Source organism: Macrobrachium rosenbergii, chromosome 24 (genome assembly GCF_040412425.1).
Source record: "Macrobrachium rosenbergii isolate ZJJX-2024 chromosome 24, ASM4041242v1, whole genome shotgun sequence".
In the NCBI taxonomy this organism is placed as follows: domain Eukaryota; kingdom Metazoa; phylum Arthropoda; class Malacostraca; order Decapoda; family Palaemonidae; genus Macrobrachium; species Macrobrachium rosenbergii.
The window spans coordinates 23,966,089-23,983,855 of NC_089764.1; the positions used below are offsets into that span (position 1 = coordinate 23,966,089).

General features: G+C 34.4%; 1 protein-coding gene across 2 annotated transcripts in view; it reads left to right on the forward strand.

Moving 5' to 3' along the window:
• LOC136851936 (tyrosine-protein kinase Dnt-like) overlaps positions 1-17,767 on the forward strand; it is a 500,118-nt gene that overhangs the window by 140,067 nt on the left and 342,284 nt on the right. For both annotated transcript variants that reach the window (XM_067126298.1, XM_067126297.1), the window contains exon 3: positions 9,951-10,009. The gene's annotated coding sequence lies outside the window, so the exon portion shown is untranslated. The remainder of the gene's footprint in view (positions 1-9,950; positions 10,010-17,767) is intronic.

Consider the following 17,767-nt stretch of genomic DNA (forward strand, 5'->3'; position numbering starts at 1 on the left):
TTAATGAAAGGTAACAAATAATCAGACTCGCTTATTAACATCTGTGCATGCAGATATAGCCACATGTTTTCGTTACTAATTCCGCCTTGGGCGCTGGCAACTGTGGAATAGGGCAGGTGAGCAAGATATTAATTAACAAGAGACGCACGATGTTAATAACTATACTTGGGGGACTGTATACGATAATTAGCTTGTTCATAATGTGCTGAAAGAATACCAAGACTGCCGACAGATTTTTCCCCTAATTGCCTTGCATATGGGCTTAATTATGGCTGTTTGGTGGGCAGGGTCGACGAATGACTTGTTTTAGAACAGTTCTGCGGATGATATTAACCAGTATGTCTAGCTTCATTGCCCACCTGAAAAATCCATGTTGGTTTAACTGATGCTAGCAGATTGCAGAATCTTGCTTTCTCCCTTGTTAATTTGGGTATATGGTCCCTTGTACACATTTCAAGCTGTTTAGTTACAGAAATGAAACAAAAATTTAAATGCACTTGCACCTACAGATACTCACACACACACACAAATTCCTTATTTCTATCCCCATTCTTCCTGCTTGGCTCTTGGTTGCCCTCAGATATATATATATATATATATATATATATATATATATATATATATATATATATATATATATATATATATATATATAATATGTGTGTGTGTTTGTGTGCGTATATATATATATATATATATATATATATTATATATATATATATATATATATATATATATATATATATATATATATATATATATATGTATATATATACACACACACATACTGTATATAATGTGCATATATAAATGTAAATACACATTCATGTGTGTATATATATATATATATATATATATATATATATATATATATATATATTATAAAGTGAGAGAGAGAGAGATCAGCTGTTCTCGTGTATTACTGAATTCACGATTTAACCAATTGACAGACATTAAATAACACTTACTAAATTAAGAAAATGAACAAAATTTAGCAGTAAAACAGAAATATATAACGCTGGATTAAATGTGTTGGAAATATTTCATGTGGAATAATATTAATTGTTTCGAAAACTTTAATACTTGCGAACAAAAGCTAAACACCAAAGCTGAACCTGAAGGGGGATTAGGAATTTCGGTCTGGAATATCTGGAATACTGTACTGAGAATTGTTTCCTTTTGGAATAAATATTTTGTTTCATATGTCTCATGGTATTTATTATTTATTTTAGAGTTTCTCTCGCTGATTTTGTATTGTGTTCAACTATTAATATATTTGATTTAAATATTTATCAAAAGTAACTATACACATGCAACATAGCATGTATTTTATTAATATTTTTTGGTTATCTGTATGGTCAAATTACATCACAATGTTTTCTTTAATTTGATCTTGTTGTATCAATAACGTATATGTATTCTGTCTTCGTGTATGTTATTCAATCTCTCTTCAACTTCACAAACATTTTATGTTTGTTTGGTGATCTGTTTGTTGAATTTGCATCTTAAAATTTTTTTTAGGTAATATGAAAAATATATAGAAATACTATTTAATGTGGATTGCCAGGGTATGCCAACAACTCCAAGATATCATTTAAATATAAGTTTGTCAATTTAATTTTGTGGACAATATTCTCAATTCGTTGCAAGGCAAACCATTCTATAAAGAAATATATTTCAGCTATCCAAAGCATTCCTCAGTAAAACAAAATATTTTTAGAAAGTAAGAATCGTAAATTAACCTTAATCTCACGCTCTGTTTACAAATGAAATAAACTGATGCTGGTTTGTATTAGAGTTAATCGACAATGTTTATTATTCTCATAACAGGAGATAATAACATGCTCATGGTGGCTTGCTTTTTGGATGTTATAATAATCTTTTCAGCCCCTAATATTTTTAAATTTAGAACTTTATGAATATGGATTTTGTCATGTAACCAATTGTACTCTGATGAAGAGCCGGCCAACTGCGCTGATTGTTAAGAAAAAACTATTTGTTTTTGTGCGTTTACTCTGCCTTTTTTTTTTTAATCCTTCTTTGGCTATTAATAACTTTGGTTAGACAGCTGTTGTGTGTCATATTTTATTTGTTGTAATGTATACAAGTACCAGTACCGTATCTGGTGTAATGTATCCAAGTACAAGTACCGTATCCGTCGTAATGTATCCAAATACCAGTACCGTATCTGTTGTAATGTATCCAAGTACAAGTACCGTATCCGTCGTAATGTATCCAGTTACCAATACCGTATCTGTCGTAATGTATCCAAGTACCAATACCGTATCTGTCGTAATGTATCCAATTACCAATACCGTATCTGTCGTAATGTATCCAGTTACCAATACCGTATCTGTCGTAATGTATCCACATACCAGTACCGCATCTGTTGTAATGTATCCAAGTACCAGTACCGTATCTGTCGTAATGTATCCAAATACCAGTACCGCATCTGTTGTAATGTATCCAAGTACCAGTACCGTATCTGTCGTAATGTATCCAATTACCAATACCGTGTCTGTCGTAATGTATCCAAATACCAGTACGGTATCCGTCGTAACGTATCCAAGTACCAGTACGGTATCCGTCGTAATGTATCCAAGTACCAGTACGGTATCCGTCGTAATGTATCCAAATACCAGTACCGTATCTGACGTAACGTATCCACGAATCTCGCTGTGTATCACCGCTCCATTTTCCTCTCCACGTCCCTGGATCTTGTTGTTTCACGCAACGTCTGTGTAACCAGGAGGTAATACCACAAGGGACTTCCCTTCCATATACATTCTGCATCTGAGGAATCCCCCCTTCCCTTTCTTCCTACCTCGTTTCCCCTTCTCCTCCCCCTTCCCATCCTCTTGTTCTTCATTCTCCCTCCATCCTCTTCCAATAGGAAAGAGCATACAAATTACCCGAGAGACAAAATCAAAATGGACGCGGGAAATCCCCGCATAGTCAACTCCTGCGGCCAGAAGGCCTATGCGTAGTATATGGCTTCCCTGGTTTTTTTACTTATTTACTTATTTTCTTTATTTTGGGCGGGGGTGGGGTGGTTAGGGTGGAGTGGTAAGGATGTGGATTTGCTGCTGTTGTCAACATTTGCCACTCACGTCAGTTACTCAGAGGAAAACGTTATATTATGAAACGATTATCCAGGATGATGAGCTGTTTCCTTCTTTCTAAAATGGGATCCGGTTTGCAGTATGACATTGAAATGTAAATAGATTGTCTAGTTTACTAAAGTACGGACGACCAACACAGGCACACACACATATGTATATATATATATATATATATATATATATATATATATATATATATATATATATATATATATATATATATATATATATATATATATATAAACACGTATCGTATCAGCGTGTACAGTCCAACTCTTCACTGCCCACTGGGTAAGCCCCTGAGGAGGTGAACTTTTGACTCATTGTCTTATAGTCTAATTCATATTTCATTTCCTTCGTTGTCTATCTGTCTATCTACCTATGAATCTATATATATATATATATATATATATATATATATATATATATATATATATATATATATATATATATATATTTTATATTTATATGTGTGCGTATGTGTTTATTTTCATGCGACTGAAGCATTTTAAAGTATTAACTGTAAATACCTCAACGTTTATTTTTATTTTTTGTATAGTTCATAACTTAGCGCCATGGTTTCAGTGATAATACCTTTGAAAAAATTAAACCAAACTAATGAAAATATTCCTCCCACAGAGAGTTTGCAATAAGTTAATATCAGCTGAATAAGCTGACATTAAATGACAGCTTTAAATGTCATTTCTCGAAAGTACTCGATATTCTGTTTAATACTTTATCTGTCTAATGAATATCTCTACATGCCTTCCTAACGTCTGATTAATGTTTTTATTTTCCCTCTACAGTTAATTACCAGTTAATTACCTGAATCCTTTAATCCATTTTCCGCCTGTCCCCTGAACCTGACCTGACATAATGTACAAGATGTTCAAACCAGTGCTAATGAGCTAGCAACTTATACAAACAAAACCGTCTCATATTTTTCGGTCAGTGGTTCTTAACTTGGGGTACCTGTACCCCCAAGGGGTATAAAACCTTAAACTTGGGGGTACGAGACATGATAGCCAGTGCAATGGTACTGTATATTTACCATGAGAAAGTAAAACGTTTATTTTCTTAATTTTTCTCTTACTATAATTGTATCAGTTACTTTTTTAAAGTTAACTCTGTAAACATGATTACTGTTATAATGTGCATTCATTGTACCCTACTAATTGACAGTTTTCATTTGAAATTAAAAAAAAAAGTACCGTTGTTCAGTAATTGAATACATCTAATAATTTCTCAGCAAGGTTGGTATCACTGATGCCTTTCATATGTTTGAATTGTTTTTATATTGGATGGGGGTACGAGACAATTTTCTGAGATATCAAGGGGTACGGGCACTGATAAAGGTTAAGAACCGCTGGTCCAAAGTAATCGGAAATTTTTAAAAATCCAGGTATAAAAACACATTCTTCGTGTTAGTCTTAAACGGACAAGAAAAAGCCACTGTATGAAACCAAGTTTAAGCGGATAAATAAAAACCAGAGCTTTCGACCTTCACTATACGGTCCTCTTCAGCTGTACAGCAGAAGAGGACCTTAGCAAAGGTTGAAAGCTCTGGTTTTCATTTATTCACTTGAACTTGGTTTTATACAGAGGCTTTTTCTTAAAGCTTTTAAAAGTCCATTGAGATGTGCGTGTTTTTCTTTAACATAAATACTAAAGTCGCCACTGCCATTTGTAATTTTACTATCTTTCTCCTTAATACTCTTTACTTAGCGTCCGTTACCCTTGATTCTTTGAAACTGTCTTCAGTACACTTGCTTTATTTTGTTGACACATGCGCGTTAGACCATGTTCATTTTCCTCTCAGAATATAACTTGGGCTACCATGACCGATTTGTTCTCTTCGTTATGAAAATCTGTTGTTATTTCCTGATCGTATACATCGTTGGTTTTGTTTTTAGTAGAATCAAAGGACTTCAGTAAATTGGCCTTTTTCTTCCATATAAGTTGGTGTTTGCTTCGTAAATGCTTCGTGGAAACGGTAATGAAATATGATGTCTCAAACAAGGCGACTTCTTTGAGGCTCGAATTAAAGTAAAGCTCTGTGCTTATCCCTTTATTGCATTCATCTGTACAGTCAGCTATACTTCGAAATTCTACTGTAAAACAGGGATTTGGAGGCGAGTTAGGAAGGTGAAGAAGCATGTATTCAGTACTGTAGTTTATGGAATATAATATTCCGTATAGTTTTTGTGTGATTTACTTATGACGAGCGTAAAAAATGGGGCTATGATAAATTCTATTATCTTGTACAGTAAGACTGCAACATGGAAAATTTCACTGTCGCTGGAATCGAGGCGCGGTGTTGATGTTGATGGCTGCTTCAAATGTCAAAACTTGCTGCACTTAAGACACCGGCCGGTTAGAATTAAATGAGAATGAAATTCATTCCCCTCCTGAGAGTTTCTTCCTCAGTTGCATCAAACATTTCCCAGAACCGGGAGGACCCTTCTTCCCTTGTGCATTCGAGATTTGGACATTAAAAATGCAAGGTAGACAAATTATGTAATCATATGTAATTTAAAGCAAAAGGAAGGAGACTCACTTAAGTAGGCATGTAAATATAATCCGGCCGATGTTTGTCTTGTTAGAATGAAGTGAACATCTTTATTTTTCTGCTGTGTAAACTTGGTCTGTATGAATAGTTTATGCTACGCTAAGGTGTGTGTGTGTGTGTGTGCGTGCTGCCCTCTCCGAATGCCTTTTGTTAGTTTTAGGACTAAAGGGAGCATTAGGGAGTCAGTATTCCTGTAATGACTTATTTATTCTCTTTTATGTTTATCACAAGTAACAGATTACGGTACTGACGATGTGTACCAGATGGAAGGCCCATTCATCTTCGTTTTTTTGGAGTGGGTGGGGACAACTGGGATTTTCCACTTCCTGAAGAATATCAGAATTATATTCGAAGGCTTCTGTTATCATGCTTCAGATGGTTTTGTCTAGTTTTCTAGGATTTATAAGGTTACGTAGTTTCATCCGGTGCTTGTATTTTCAGTCATGTCTTCAATGGAACGCTTTATGAATAAATGGCCATTCTCGTTATTTATATATAAATTGTATAATATTATTTACGATTTCAACCGATATTTTAAATTAGCACTTCCGTGTTAATTGTGTTTTTATTCACTTATTAGGCTTTCAAGTTAATTGTTTTCTTCTTTCCTTTATATTTTAGCTTGTGTTGTTGTAGACTTCCCCATTTATTTCATTGGAGATGGACGTGTTTTGAAATCCTGCCCTATTCAAAACCATTTTTCTTATCCTTCTCTTTTCTTAACCTCGAACCCTTTGCTTCTTCATCACCACCCATTCTATTATTCCATTCAATCAGCTACCATCTCCGAGAGAGAGAGAGAGAGAGAGAGAGAGAGAGAGAGAGAGAGAGAGAGAAACTTTTGCTCCTCCTCCTCCTCCTCCTCCTCCTGCCCCTCGCAGCTATTAATCAGAATCGAATAAAAGGTTGTAGGGAGCCTTGTAAAGACGGCCTCGAAAATATGTCGCATCCATTCGATGGGCCGCATTCAAACCCCGTCGACCCCATCATTTCAATGGGTTAAATCGAAACACCGCTAACGCCATACCCCCTCCCCCATCCCATGCCCTCCCCCTTACTCCTCCCCCTTCCCATTTCCCTCCCCCAGTCCCACTCACCCCTCTTTCCCCTTACCCCCACCCTACCCCCAAAAAGCCTTTTGGGGACAAACCCATTTTAGATTTCACTGCGTGGGGATTTTTTTTTTTTTTGTTTAGTTTGTTTTTGTTTTGTTTTGGTCCTAAAGCTGAAGAATGTAGGACCTGCGATGTAACTTTTAGGGAAATGATGGCGACTGGAAATTGTAGTAAATAGCTGAATGTCTGTGATAAGTTTAGAATCTGGCTAATATATATACTTATTATGAAAATCATCATGTCTGCTTTTCTCTTTGGTGTTATTAATCTCATTATCACAACCATCGTCATTATTACTATGATAATTACTACTACAGTAACTATAGTTTTTGCTAATCCATAATTGATACTGTAGTTATTGATATGATTACTATTGCTACTGTCATTGGTGCTTTGCATTTCTCTCTGATTATTCAGAATTTACCCACATTAAACATTTTCAGATTTAAATTTCCCTTTTTGATTTGTCTGCGTTCACTTTGTTTTATTTCACCTTCAATATCTCCGGTCAAAACATAACATCAGTCAAGACTTCCATCATTTTCGAGCGGAACAAATAACCCATCTCGAATATTGTCAGTTTTTAAATTTTCCTGTTTAATTTTCATCTCGAATATTATCAGTTTTTAGATTTTGCTTTTTAAGTTTCATCTCGAATATTATCAGTTTTTAAATTCTCACATTTATTTAGTTTTCATGGCGAACATTATCAGTTTTTAGAACTTCATATTTAATGTTCATCTCGAATATTGTCAGTTTTTAAATTTTCCTATTTAGTTTTCATCTCGAATATTAGCAGTTTTTAAATTTTACTATTTGATTCTGATCTCCAATATTATAAATTTTTAAATTTTCCTATTTAATTTTCATTTCGAATATTATCAGTTTTTAAATTTTCCTATTCAGTTTTCATCTCGAATATTATCAGTTTTTAAATGTTCCCATTTAATTATTGGCGTTCAGTTTACTCCATTTCACCTTCAGTATCCCTGGTCAAAACCTACTATCAATCAAGACTCCCATCATTTTCGAACGGACACAAACAAAATGCAACTTCTCTCATGCTCTCGTTGTTGATTGTTCATTTTCATTTCACCTCCACTCTCGTCTTCTGCCGTAAATGGAACGCAAGACTTAAGTACAAGCCCTGTAAAATGCTCTTGGTCCGACGGACACAGGGAATACACTTCACAGAGGTGCTTTTACTCTCCCAGGTACGTTATTACTCTTCGATTTGTTCCCAACAACCAACAAAACTTAAAAATTTTTTGGGGCGGTATTTATATATATAGTTACACAATACGCATTTTCTCTGTGATGTTATTTTTTTCCCTATTTATTTGTTTGAGAGTAACAGTGGTGCACACACACACACACATGCAGACGCTTTTGGACACAGTTGAATGTCACAGTTGAAAACTAGTGGTGAATTTCAAAAATAGTTTTATCAAAGATATGAGGTGAATACAGAATGTGCCCTTGTGTGTACAAGAATGGCGCAATCGAGCTCTTTCGATACATACATACATACATACATACATACATACATACATACATACATACATACATACATACATAAATATATTATATATATATAAGTGTGTGCATGCATGCATGTGTATATATATACATACATACATACATACATATATATATATATATACACACACACACACATATATATATATATACCCACTTACCCTAACAAAGGGTGGGTTCATACTGTTTCGTACGATAGTCTAACTTTAACTGCCTGATCGTTGATGAATATCTTGCTCAGAAAACTTCCACATTCATTAAGCTGCATCTTACACTTACAAAGAATGTTCATTAATAAGAGATTAGGAAAATTTAAGATGAGCGGGAGAGAAGATGCCCCGAATTTTTACCATAAGAGAGAGCCACAGAGTGAGAGCAATGTTTGGGTAACAGAGAGAGAGAGAGAGAGAGAGAGAGAGAGAGAGAGAGAGAGAGAGAGAGAGAGAGAGAGATGACAAAAAATTGTTTTGCATGATAAAATATGTTATGGAGAGGATGAGAAAGTTCACCATAGTTGTCTGAGAAAATATAATGATAATATTATTGAAAGAAAAGATGAACTTTCTCATTGCAGGGAGAGAGAGAGAGAGAGAGAGAGAGAGAGAGAGAGAGAGCCTGATGAAATTTGAAAATCAGTGAAAGAGAAAAGGAAAAATTTAAGAAAATTGATTTACGTAGAAATAGGAAAGTTAAAAGTATGGAGGAATAGTGTGATAAACAAAATCAGTAGGAGTAAATACGGGACTAAAGAATGAGAGAGAGAGAGGGGGAAGGGTGTGCGGAAATTGGATCAAGAGCAAAAATACAATGGCGGAGTGTTAGTTGTTACTAGTGATTTCAAAGAAGATACATTGTAGGTGAGAAAGAGAGAGAGAGAGAGAGAGAGAGAGAGAGAGAGAGAGAGAGAGAGAGAGAGAGAGAGAGACGATAATGAAAAACAGCAGTGAGAAGTTATAAAAGCCGAGAAAGGAAGTGAGGAAAGAAACGAGAACAATTCAGCCTGCGTTGTTCGTCTTCTTTTTTTTTTTCTTCTTCTTCTTCTTGTCTGACAGTCTCGTTTTTCCTTTGTTGTTTCATTTCTGAGCAACAAGACCCCACAGTGTGCATTATTGCATATGATTTGCATACCGGAGAGACACAAATGGCAAACAGACTTTTATGAAAATGTAGAAACTAAATCCATCTGTGGCAGTGTCCGTCAGTATATTATTAAACTTCCGTCGTTACGCAAACAGGCTGGTATATATATTTTTTTTTCAATAGTATGTAGATTTATTGTACACGTACTGTTGTTTTGTTAGTGTTGTTTACTCTTTCCTGTACAAATTTCGATATTGTTGGTTTAAATCTTCTTTGCATCTGTCAGCTAAGTAGCAGATATTATCACTACTATTTTTGTTTCCTTTGTTTTAGTAAATGCATAATTCCAGCTTTCTTGTATTACCAAACACACACACGCACGCACGCACACACACACACACACACACACGCACACTTATTTATTGAAGCTATTAATGATTATTCTTCTTATCGATCAATCCAGAAGCATAAAGAAATTAATTACATTAATATTGTGTTTCTAAACCACATTCTTCTTCCTTGCAGGAGTGATCAGAAAATGAGATGAGATGTGCTTATTATAAAAGCAGAATATTCCAGCAAAGGTAAGAATTGTATTTCAAATCTTTGCCATTATCGTTAGTTACTGAAATTACCTCTTTCCCGTTGTTTTCTGTTTTTGTTATCCCTTCTGTTTATATATAATTGTATCATTCATGTTTGTTATGCTTAAAATATTTTAACGAATCTGAGCTAGGTGAAGGCAGTGATTTGGTGGTACGATATGTACACACACAGACACACATTATATATATATATATATATATATATATATATATATATATATATATATATATATATATATATATATATATATATATATATATATATATATATATATATATATATATATATATATATATATATATATATGAGAGATAGAGAGAGAGAGAGAGAGAGAGAGAGGTATACATTTTGACAGCGATAAACACTCACGTAGGCCAACAGAGGCACTGATTTTAGGAAACGCGGTTTTTTTTTTTTTTTTTTTTTTTTTGTTCCTCTGTCCATTTCGTCCGGTTCGAGAGAGAGAGAGAGAGAGAGAGATATGCCGGTTTGAACAACTTGGGTAACATTACTATTGTATCTTTTCAACAAACAAACAAACCTTACGCCTAAACTTAAACATAAACAAAGCTGATCTGGCGACCATCCATCAAGAGGCTCCTTTTCTCCAAAAAGCCGAATTTCCATCTTTCCAAAACTCTCATAAGTTGTTGCTTATTCCTTGCCATAAATCAGACAAACACACAAACAGAAAACCAACAAACAAACCTAACCTACTACTTGACCTCCTCAAACCTCAATGGTGGAGGTAAAAAAAAAAAAGATGAAACGATCATAGAATCTTTTGAAAATAAATCTTACCTCAATAAGTTGTAAACAAAGTGATTACAGGGAGTTATCCCAATCTGCCTAGACATCTCTGAAAGCACCGAGGGCGTGTGGGCTACAATTAGCCTGACTAATCATACGATTGGTTGGCTGGCGCCTAACTGGATTAGGAGCGTGATTGGGTATTACGGAATCCTGCGTTACCTTCGTCAGTTCTCGGAAAAGAACGATGGCTTTCAATTATTTTTCAGTCTGTTGGGGTAACATTGTTGATTGCCGTTCTCCCCCTTCTCTACTCTTTCTCTGTTTCTTCCTCTTCATCTCTTTAATGGTACTGCCAACGCACAGAGCAAGTCTATTACTATATTTCAGTGAAAGTAGGTGAGGTTTATTTATCATTTCTTCTCGTAATACTACCGATAAATTCTTTGCGCATTTTGGTGGTAATGCAGGCGATTACAGAATCCGCAATGCTTGCCTCCTTGTAACTTGAATCGTTGAATTTGGATGTTCTGTCTTCGTAGTTTTTGCCAAACTCATTACTCAAAGCTCTCTCTCTCTCTCTCTCTCTCTCTCTCTCTCTCTCTCTCTCTCTCTCTCTCTCTCTAGGCGCAGCTGCACAAGTCACAAACTGTGAGACCATCAGCGCATAGGTAATTTAAGCAGCCACTTTCTATCCTTTGCCCAAAGAACAGAAGCATTAATAAAAGGTTCACACCTTTCCTCTCTCCTCGTTGATGGTGATCGGACATGCGCAGTGACGTTAACTATCTGCCATCTTAACACCCTGGTAGGTCCGGAAGACGACGAGGCCACCACCTAACAGGTTTTGTGACTAAAGGTGCCGTTTTGTTAGCAACTGAAAAAGGCTGGTCACGCCTTTTTGTGTAGCTCTTCCAGTAAGAAAACGGTCTGGAATGTCCCTGAGTTTGAGAAGGACAGTTTTTCATAAGACATCCCATCAGTAGGCTTATTATTCCTTGTAATTACCACCTAGGGCTTGCTCAGCTTTTAGGGTGCTTTCTCGTATCACTGTCCCAGTCAGAGTTCTTCAGAGGCTCATTTGCAAATCTGGACTGTCTCTAAATACTATTGCATTCTTCACAAGATAAACTTCACAAGAAACAATGGTATATACAAACGTAGGATATATTAGATATCCGTCATGATTCTGGCCCATACTCCTTCAGACTCAGTTTCCGACAGATCACCAGGTGAACTTGAGTCTTATTTTCTTTTTAAGTAAATGAACTTCACGCATAACTATCACAGAATCTTTGACAAGAAATTGCAAGTGATCTTAATATATTTGATATTTATAAGCAGGACGCATTAGCAGAAGCATAGCGGTACGTTAAAAAATATCGCCATCGTCCTTATATTAGAAAAAACATCGATTATAATAAATGAAATGAGTGAAAAAAAAAAATAGCTACTGCGATTGTTATTCGTCTGACTTTTTTTTTTTTTTTGCCTCTCCATGCATGCACATTCCTCTTTTCCTTCTACCGCGTTCTGCCTGACTTTTCACGTGTTTCCTCCTCGCTTTTCCCTTTGCCTGTCTTCGTTATTTTGTCCTTCCCCTTTGCGTCTCTCCCTTCAGAAACTTGAAGGCTTCCATTTCAGTCCTCTTTCTGACACTTCATATTTACTTTCTGTTGGAAGTTTTCTTCATTTCTTTGCTCTCTCTCTCTCTCTCTCTCTCTCTCTCTCTCTCTCTCTCTCTCTCTCTCTCTCTCTCTCTTTCGTGCACAAAATTTCCGTCACTGTTTTGAAATTTTCTCGATATTACTTCTTTTAAAAATAGTAAGATTATATTACTAGACAAAAGAAAATGTGATTTCCGTTAACAACACTTGTTTGAACAAACATTTAAGGCCATTGGCAATAGTTATTAAATAAAGTCTGGTAGAAATGACAATAATTGCTAAGAAAAATTTATTGCAAATGAAAATAACAGTTTAATGCAGATATATACCTGTGATTCTTGAAAGAAAGGAATATATTGTGATTATGGCATTCATATGTGGCAAAGTTATTTGATAAAGCCCTAATTGCTAGATTCATATTACGTTTTTAATGAAAGACAAACTTACCTGTTAACGCTTTGATCGATAACTGAAAAGGAATATTTGATGAATTATTTGTTTTCTATAGAAAAAAACTATTGTGCCTTCTTTGTCTGTCCGTCCGCACTTTTTTCTGTCCGCCCCCAGATCTTAAAAACTACCGAGGCTAGAGGGGTGCGAATTGGTATGTTGATCATCCACCCTCCAATCATTAAACACACCAAATTGCAGCCCTCAAACCTCAGTAGTTTTTTTTTTTATTTTATTTAAGGTTAAATAATGGTGGTTTCTGGCAACGATATAGGCAGACCACCACCGGGCCGTAGTTAAAGCGGCTGTCAGACCGAAAGATAAATCTCGACTTTCGCCGAAAAAATTGCGGCGCATTTTTTATCTGTCATTGTTGGGTAAAGTTTTGAAACATGAGTAAATCTTCAGTGCATGTTTTTAAATAAAAAAAAATATATGATCTGCAAATAGCAGGGTTATTTTGAAAGTTTTTTTTTTTTGTTAACCAGAGATCTGATTAGTAATTGGAAAGAATATTTTGCTACTTATGACTCAATTTTATTTGACTACTTGATTGCAGGTTACATTTATTAAACATCATCGCCTGAAGGTCTGATATGTATAAGAACGCGAATGTTGTAATCCTGCTTTTTATAGAAAAGATTTAATTCCCAAACTTAAAGAAGGCGAAATGATTCTATGACAGCTCATCTTATTCAGTGATCTTAAATGATTATATGTCGTATTTTTCCTTCAAGATGGCTCATACATCCCGGCAGTGTGGCAATCCCTTGAAAGTATCCATACTTCATCTTAATGCTATATTCATAAAATTCAGTTTATTTCATTCAGATTTAAATGCCGCCCATATATCAGCGAAAACCTCAATGAAACCCGCAAGAAGACGAATGTTTGCGGAAGCCACTGATCTTACGTGATTCCAAAACCGAAAAACAACCCCAAAGAAGAGTAACTCATGCAATAATATCTCGAGAATTTTTGGATATGGCTGTAAATCTTACAATCCTCTTCCTCCTCTCCTTTCACAACTGCTCTCTCTTTTTTTTTTTTTTTTTTTTTTTTTTTCCTTTCAACACTCCGGAGACTCACGCGGTATTCTCATTCATTATTCCGTTTGTGTGTGTATTTGTTTGTGTGTCTCTGTGTCTGTTTCACCAGATTTCTCTCCATATATCACACGGCGTATCTTCTCTAGCTGAAATATTATTATTATTATTATTATTATTATTATTATTATTATTATTATTATTATTATTTATTAGCAACTGGTTGAGTCTAGCCGTTTATTATTTTAAGTTTTTATCGTGTGTATCAAAATTTTGTGTATTTTATCGTTCCTACAGTGTTTGTCTCTTTATATGGCCCTGAGGGGAAATAACGGATATTATTATTATTATTATTATTATTATTATTATTATTATTATTATTATTATTATTATTATTATTATTATTATCAGCAGCTGGTTGGGTGTAGCCGTTCATTGTTATAACTATATTATCTCGTGAATCTAAATTTTTGTGTTTTGTTTTTCCTACATTGTCTATCTCTGTGGTGAAACACAAGACATTATTATTATTATTATTATTATTATTATTATTATTATTATTATTATTCTCGCACTGGGTCTCTCTCTCTCTCTCTCTCTCTCTCTCTCTCTCTCTCTCTCTCTCTCTCTCTCTCTCTCTCTATTGCTGACGGTTCTCGTCCCTTTTGTCCAAGGTGTGATTATTTACACTGGACGAGTGTGGTCGAGATGCGGGCCTCTGCTGGGATAGTTTGTGCCCTCTTGCCAGGGGGTAGGGGGGTGGGAGTTGGGGGCTGGAGGGAAGGAGGTGCAGGGGGTAACAGTGGTGGGCGGGGGGCGGGGGGGTGGATGCTCACAGAAGGCCCTCAATCCCACCATCCTTCTACCCGGAAAGGTTTCTTCTTTAATTCCACCCATATTGGATGTCTGTCATTCTTAGAGGCTTGTTTACATTAGGTTGGTAGGCATGGGGGAGGAGAAAAAATGGAAGAAGTCTTATTTCTTTTTCTCACGTCTTGCCGCTCCTTTGAAGATCGGGCTAAGGAGAGAGGATAAACGTAGAGAACACGTCCATCTTTTTCATATTATTTTTGTTGAGCCAATATATATATATATATATATATATATATATATATATATATATATATATATATATATATATATATATATATATTATATATATACATATATATATGTATGTATGTAAATATATATATATATATATATGTTTATATTCATAAATATATATAAATGTCGATTAAATAAAAAATTACCTCATAGAAAATAAATATGTATATATATATATATATATATATATACATATATATATATATATATATATATATATATATATATATATATATATATATAACAGTTATATACATATATGTGGTTCATTGGGCAGATATATATATAAAACCCATATATATATATATATTATATATATATATATTTGCAACCAGTGTTATGGAATTATATATATTGTATTGTTTAGAACAATTTTAACATATTCCTTCACACATCTGTGTAAATAAATAAATAAATAAATTTTATTTATATATATATATAATCACGGTGTATATATATATATATATATAATAAATAATATATATATATATATATAACAAAAGGAAATATATAAATATAAAACATAACATATATAATATATATATATATTATATATGCTATATATGACTTATTAAAACCTATCCAGACATATTAAACACGTGTGATTGCATATATAAATAAGATGTCATATATATATATCACGGCCTATATATATAGGTATATATATAAATATATATATATATATACACACAACCATTACATATATATGTACTCGTGGTATGAGCAGTGGTCAATAGTGTTCTCAGTGCCCTTTAGGACGAGACTGAACCTGGTTCAAAACTTTGCAGTGCTAGGGCAGGATAAGTGGATGGGCATATTCTCTTTCTTCCATAAAACCCAGTTTATCTGTCGTGACTTAAGCCGTTAATTAGGAACGTGGCAGTTACGCAGTGCATTATTTGCAACCAGTGTTAAAAAAGGTATGGAATTAGCACTTGCAATACAAGTGACTTGTTTAGAACCTAATTGTAACATATTCTTTCACCACCTTATCTGTTGGGAAGAGGGCGTTTGCTTGTAAGTTTTATTTGTGTGTGGCTTTGTTGTGTAATTATGAATCACGATGTATGCACACGATTAAGGAATAAGGAATAAATCGAATTTGTTAGAGGTAGTAGGCTATGAAAGAACCAAAAGGAAATCGGAATGAATAAAAGAGAAAACAACACACAAGAAAATATGCACCACAAAAACAAACTGTAAATGAATTGTTGATTAACAGATATCATGCTAATTTAAAGTATGACTTATTAAAACCTCCATCCAAAGCACCTTTATTAAACACGCTAAAGTCTTTCGCAGTATGATAAATAAGATGTCACTGGTTTTTGGCGGTTATATCACGGTCTCTCGCAGAGTATAGGCCTACCCAAAGCCCTTTAAATATACTCTTGAGAGTATATTTAAAGGACCTTTACTAATATTAATAGCAATTGTAGTTTTGACCATTAATACCTACTTTGCTTTCGAACGAACGTAGTACGCACTTTGTTTTTGAAATCTCCTGTCAATAGCAATTGAAGTTCTCCGAAAATAGGGAACTCACTGCCATCAACGTAAATGAGACACCTCACGTTTTGCACTGTAGTGTACCTTTACATTATTTAAGGAACTTTGCAGTGCCCCTGTTTGGCCTCATGAACGTAACGTAAATCATTCATTTTACTGTACCTCCGTTCATATTCTCTTTCTTCCATCTTACTTTTGACCCTCTTCGAACAGTTGTTTCATTTTCTCATGTGCAACGCGGGGCTCTCTGTTTTTTGAAATCTCCTGTATTACACTTTACTTTTAAAAACCGTTTCAGCGCTGAATGACCTCATAACGGTCCCAGTGCTTTGGCCTTGTGGCCTTAAATTTATATTCAAATTCCAGTATCAATTCCATTAGCAGAAGTTGCTTCAGGAAACTGACATCATGGAATGTGACCAATCAGTGAATCTTCCGACAGGGAAATAAATGCTGGTATTCACAAATGAGATCAGTATTTCTCCAAAGGAAGGATCAAATATAAGTCTTATGTTAATTATATGCTAACACAGTTATACTAGAAGCTCTATGAATAGTAGTTTTAACCTTTCTCAGGTTTTTCTAGAAGACTTTATTTCACTTAAGTATTTTAGTGTGCTACTAAAGACGTGGGTTAAAACAAAAAAATTTTAATTCTTTTTCAATTAACGTGTCTACTGATTCACTGTAATTTTGTTTTTTAAATCTGCTGGAGGACTGAAAATAGGAACTCACTGTCTTTGCTTTCTTTTCTCATGAACGTCAAATTATTAATAACAACTGTAATATTTAGTTTTGAAAATAGGGAACTATTCTGTCTTTGCTTTCTTTTCCCGTAAATGAGACAAGTGTACCTTTACTAATATATATAATAAGTTTTGACATAACATGTCTTTGTTTCTTTTTCTCATGAACGTAACGTAAATGAGACACGCTCACTTTGTTTTTGAAATCTCCTGTACTGTACCTTTACTAATATTAATAGCAATTGTAGTTTTGAAAATAGGGAACTCACTGTCTTTGCTTTCTTTTTCTCATGAACGTAACGTAAATGAGACACGCTCACTTTGTTTTTGAAATCTCCTGTAGTGTACCTTTACTAATATTAATAGCAATTGTAGTTTTGAAAATAAGCAATTCACAGTCTTTGCTATTTTTTCTCACACACATAACATACATAAGACGCGTTCGCCTTCCAAGAAAGAAG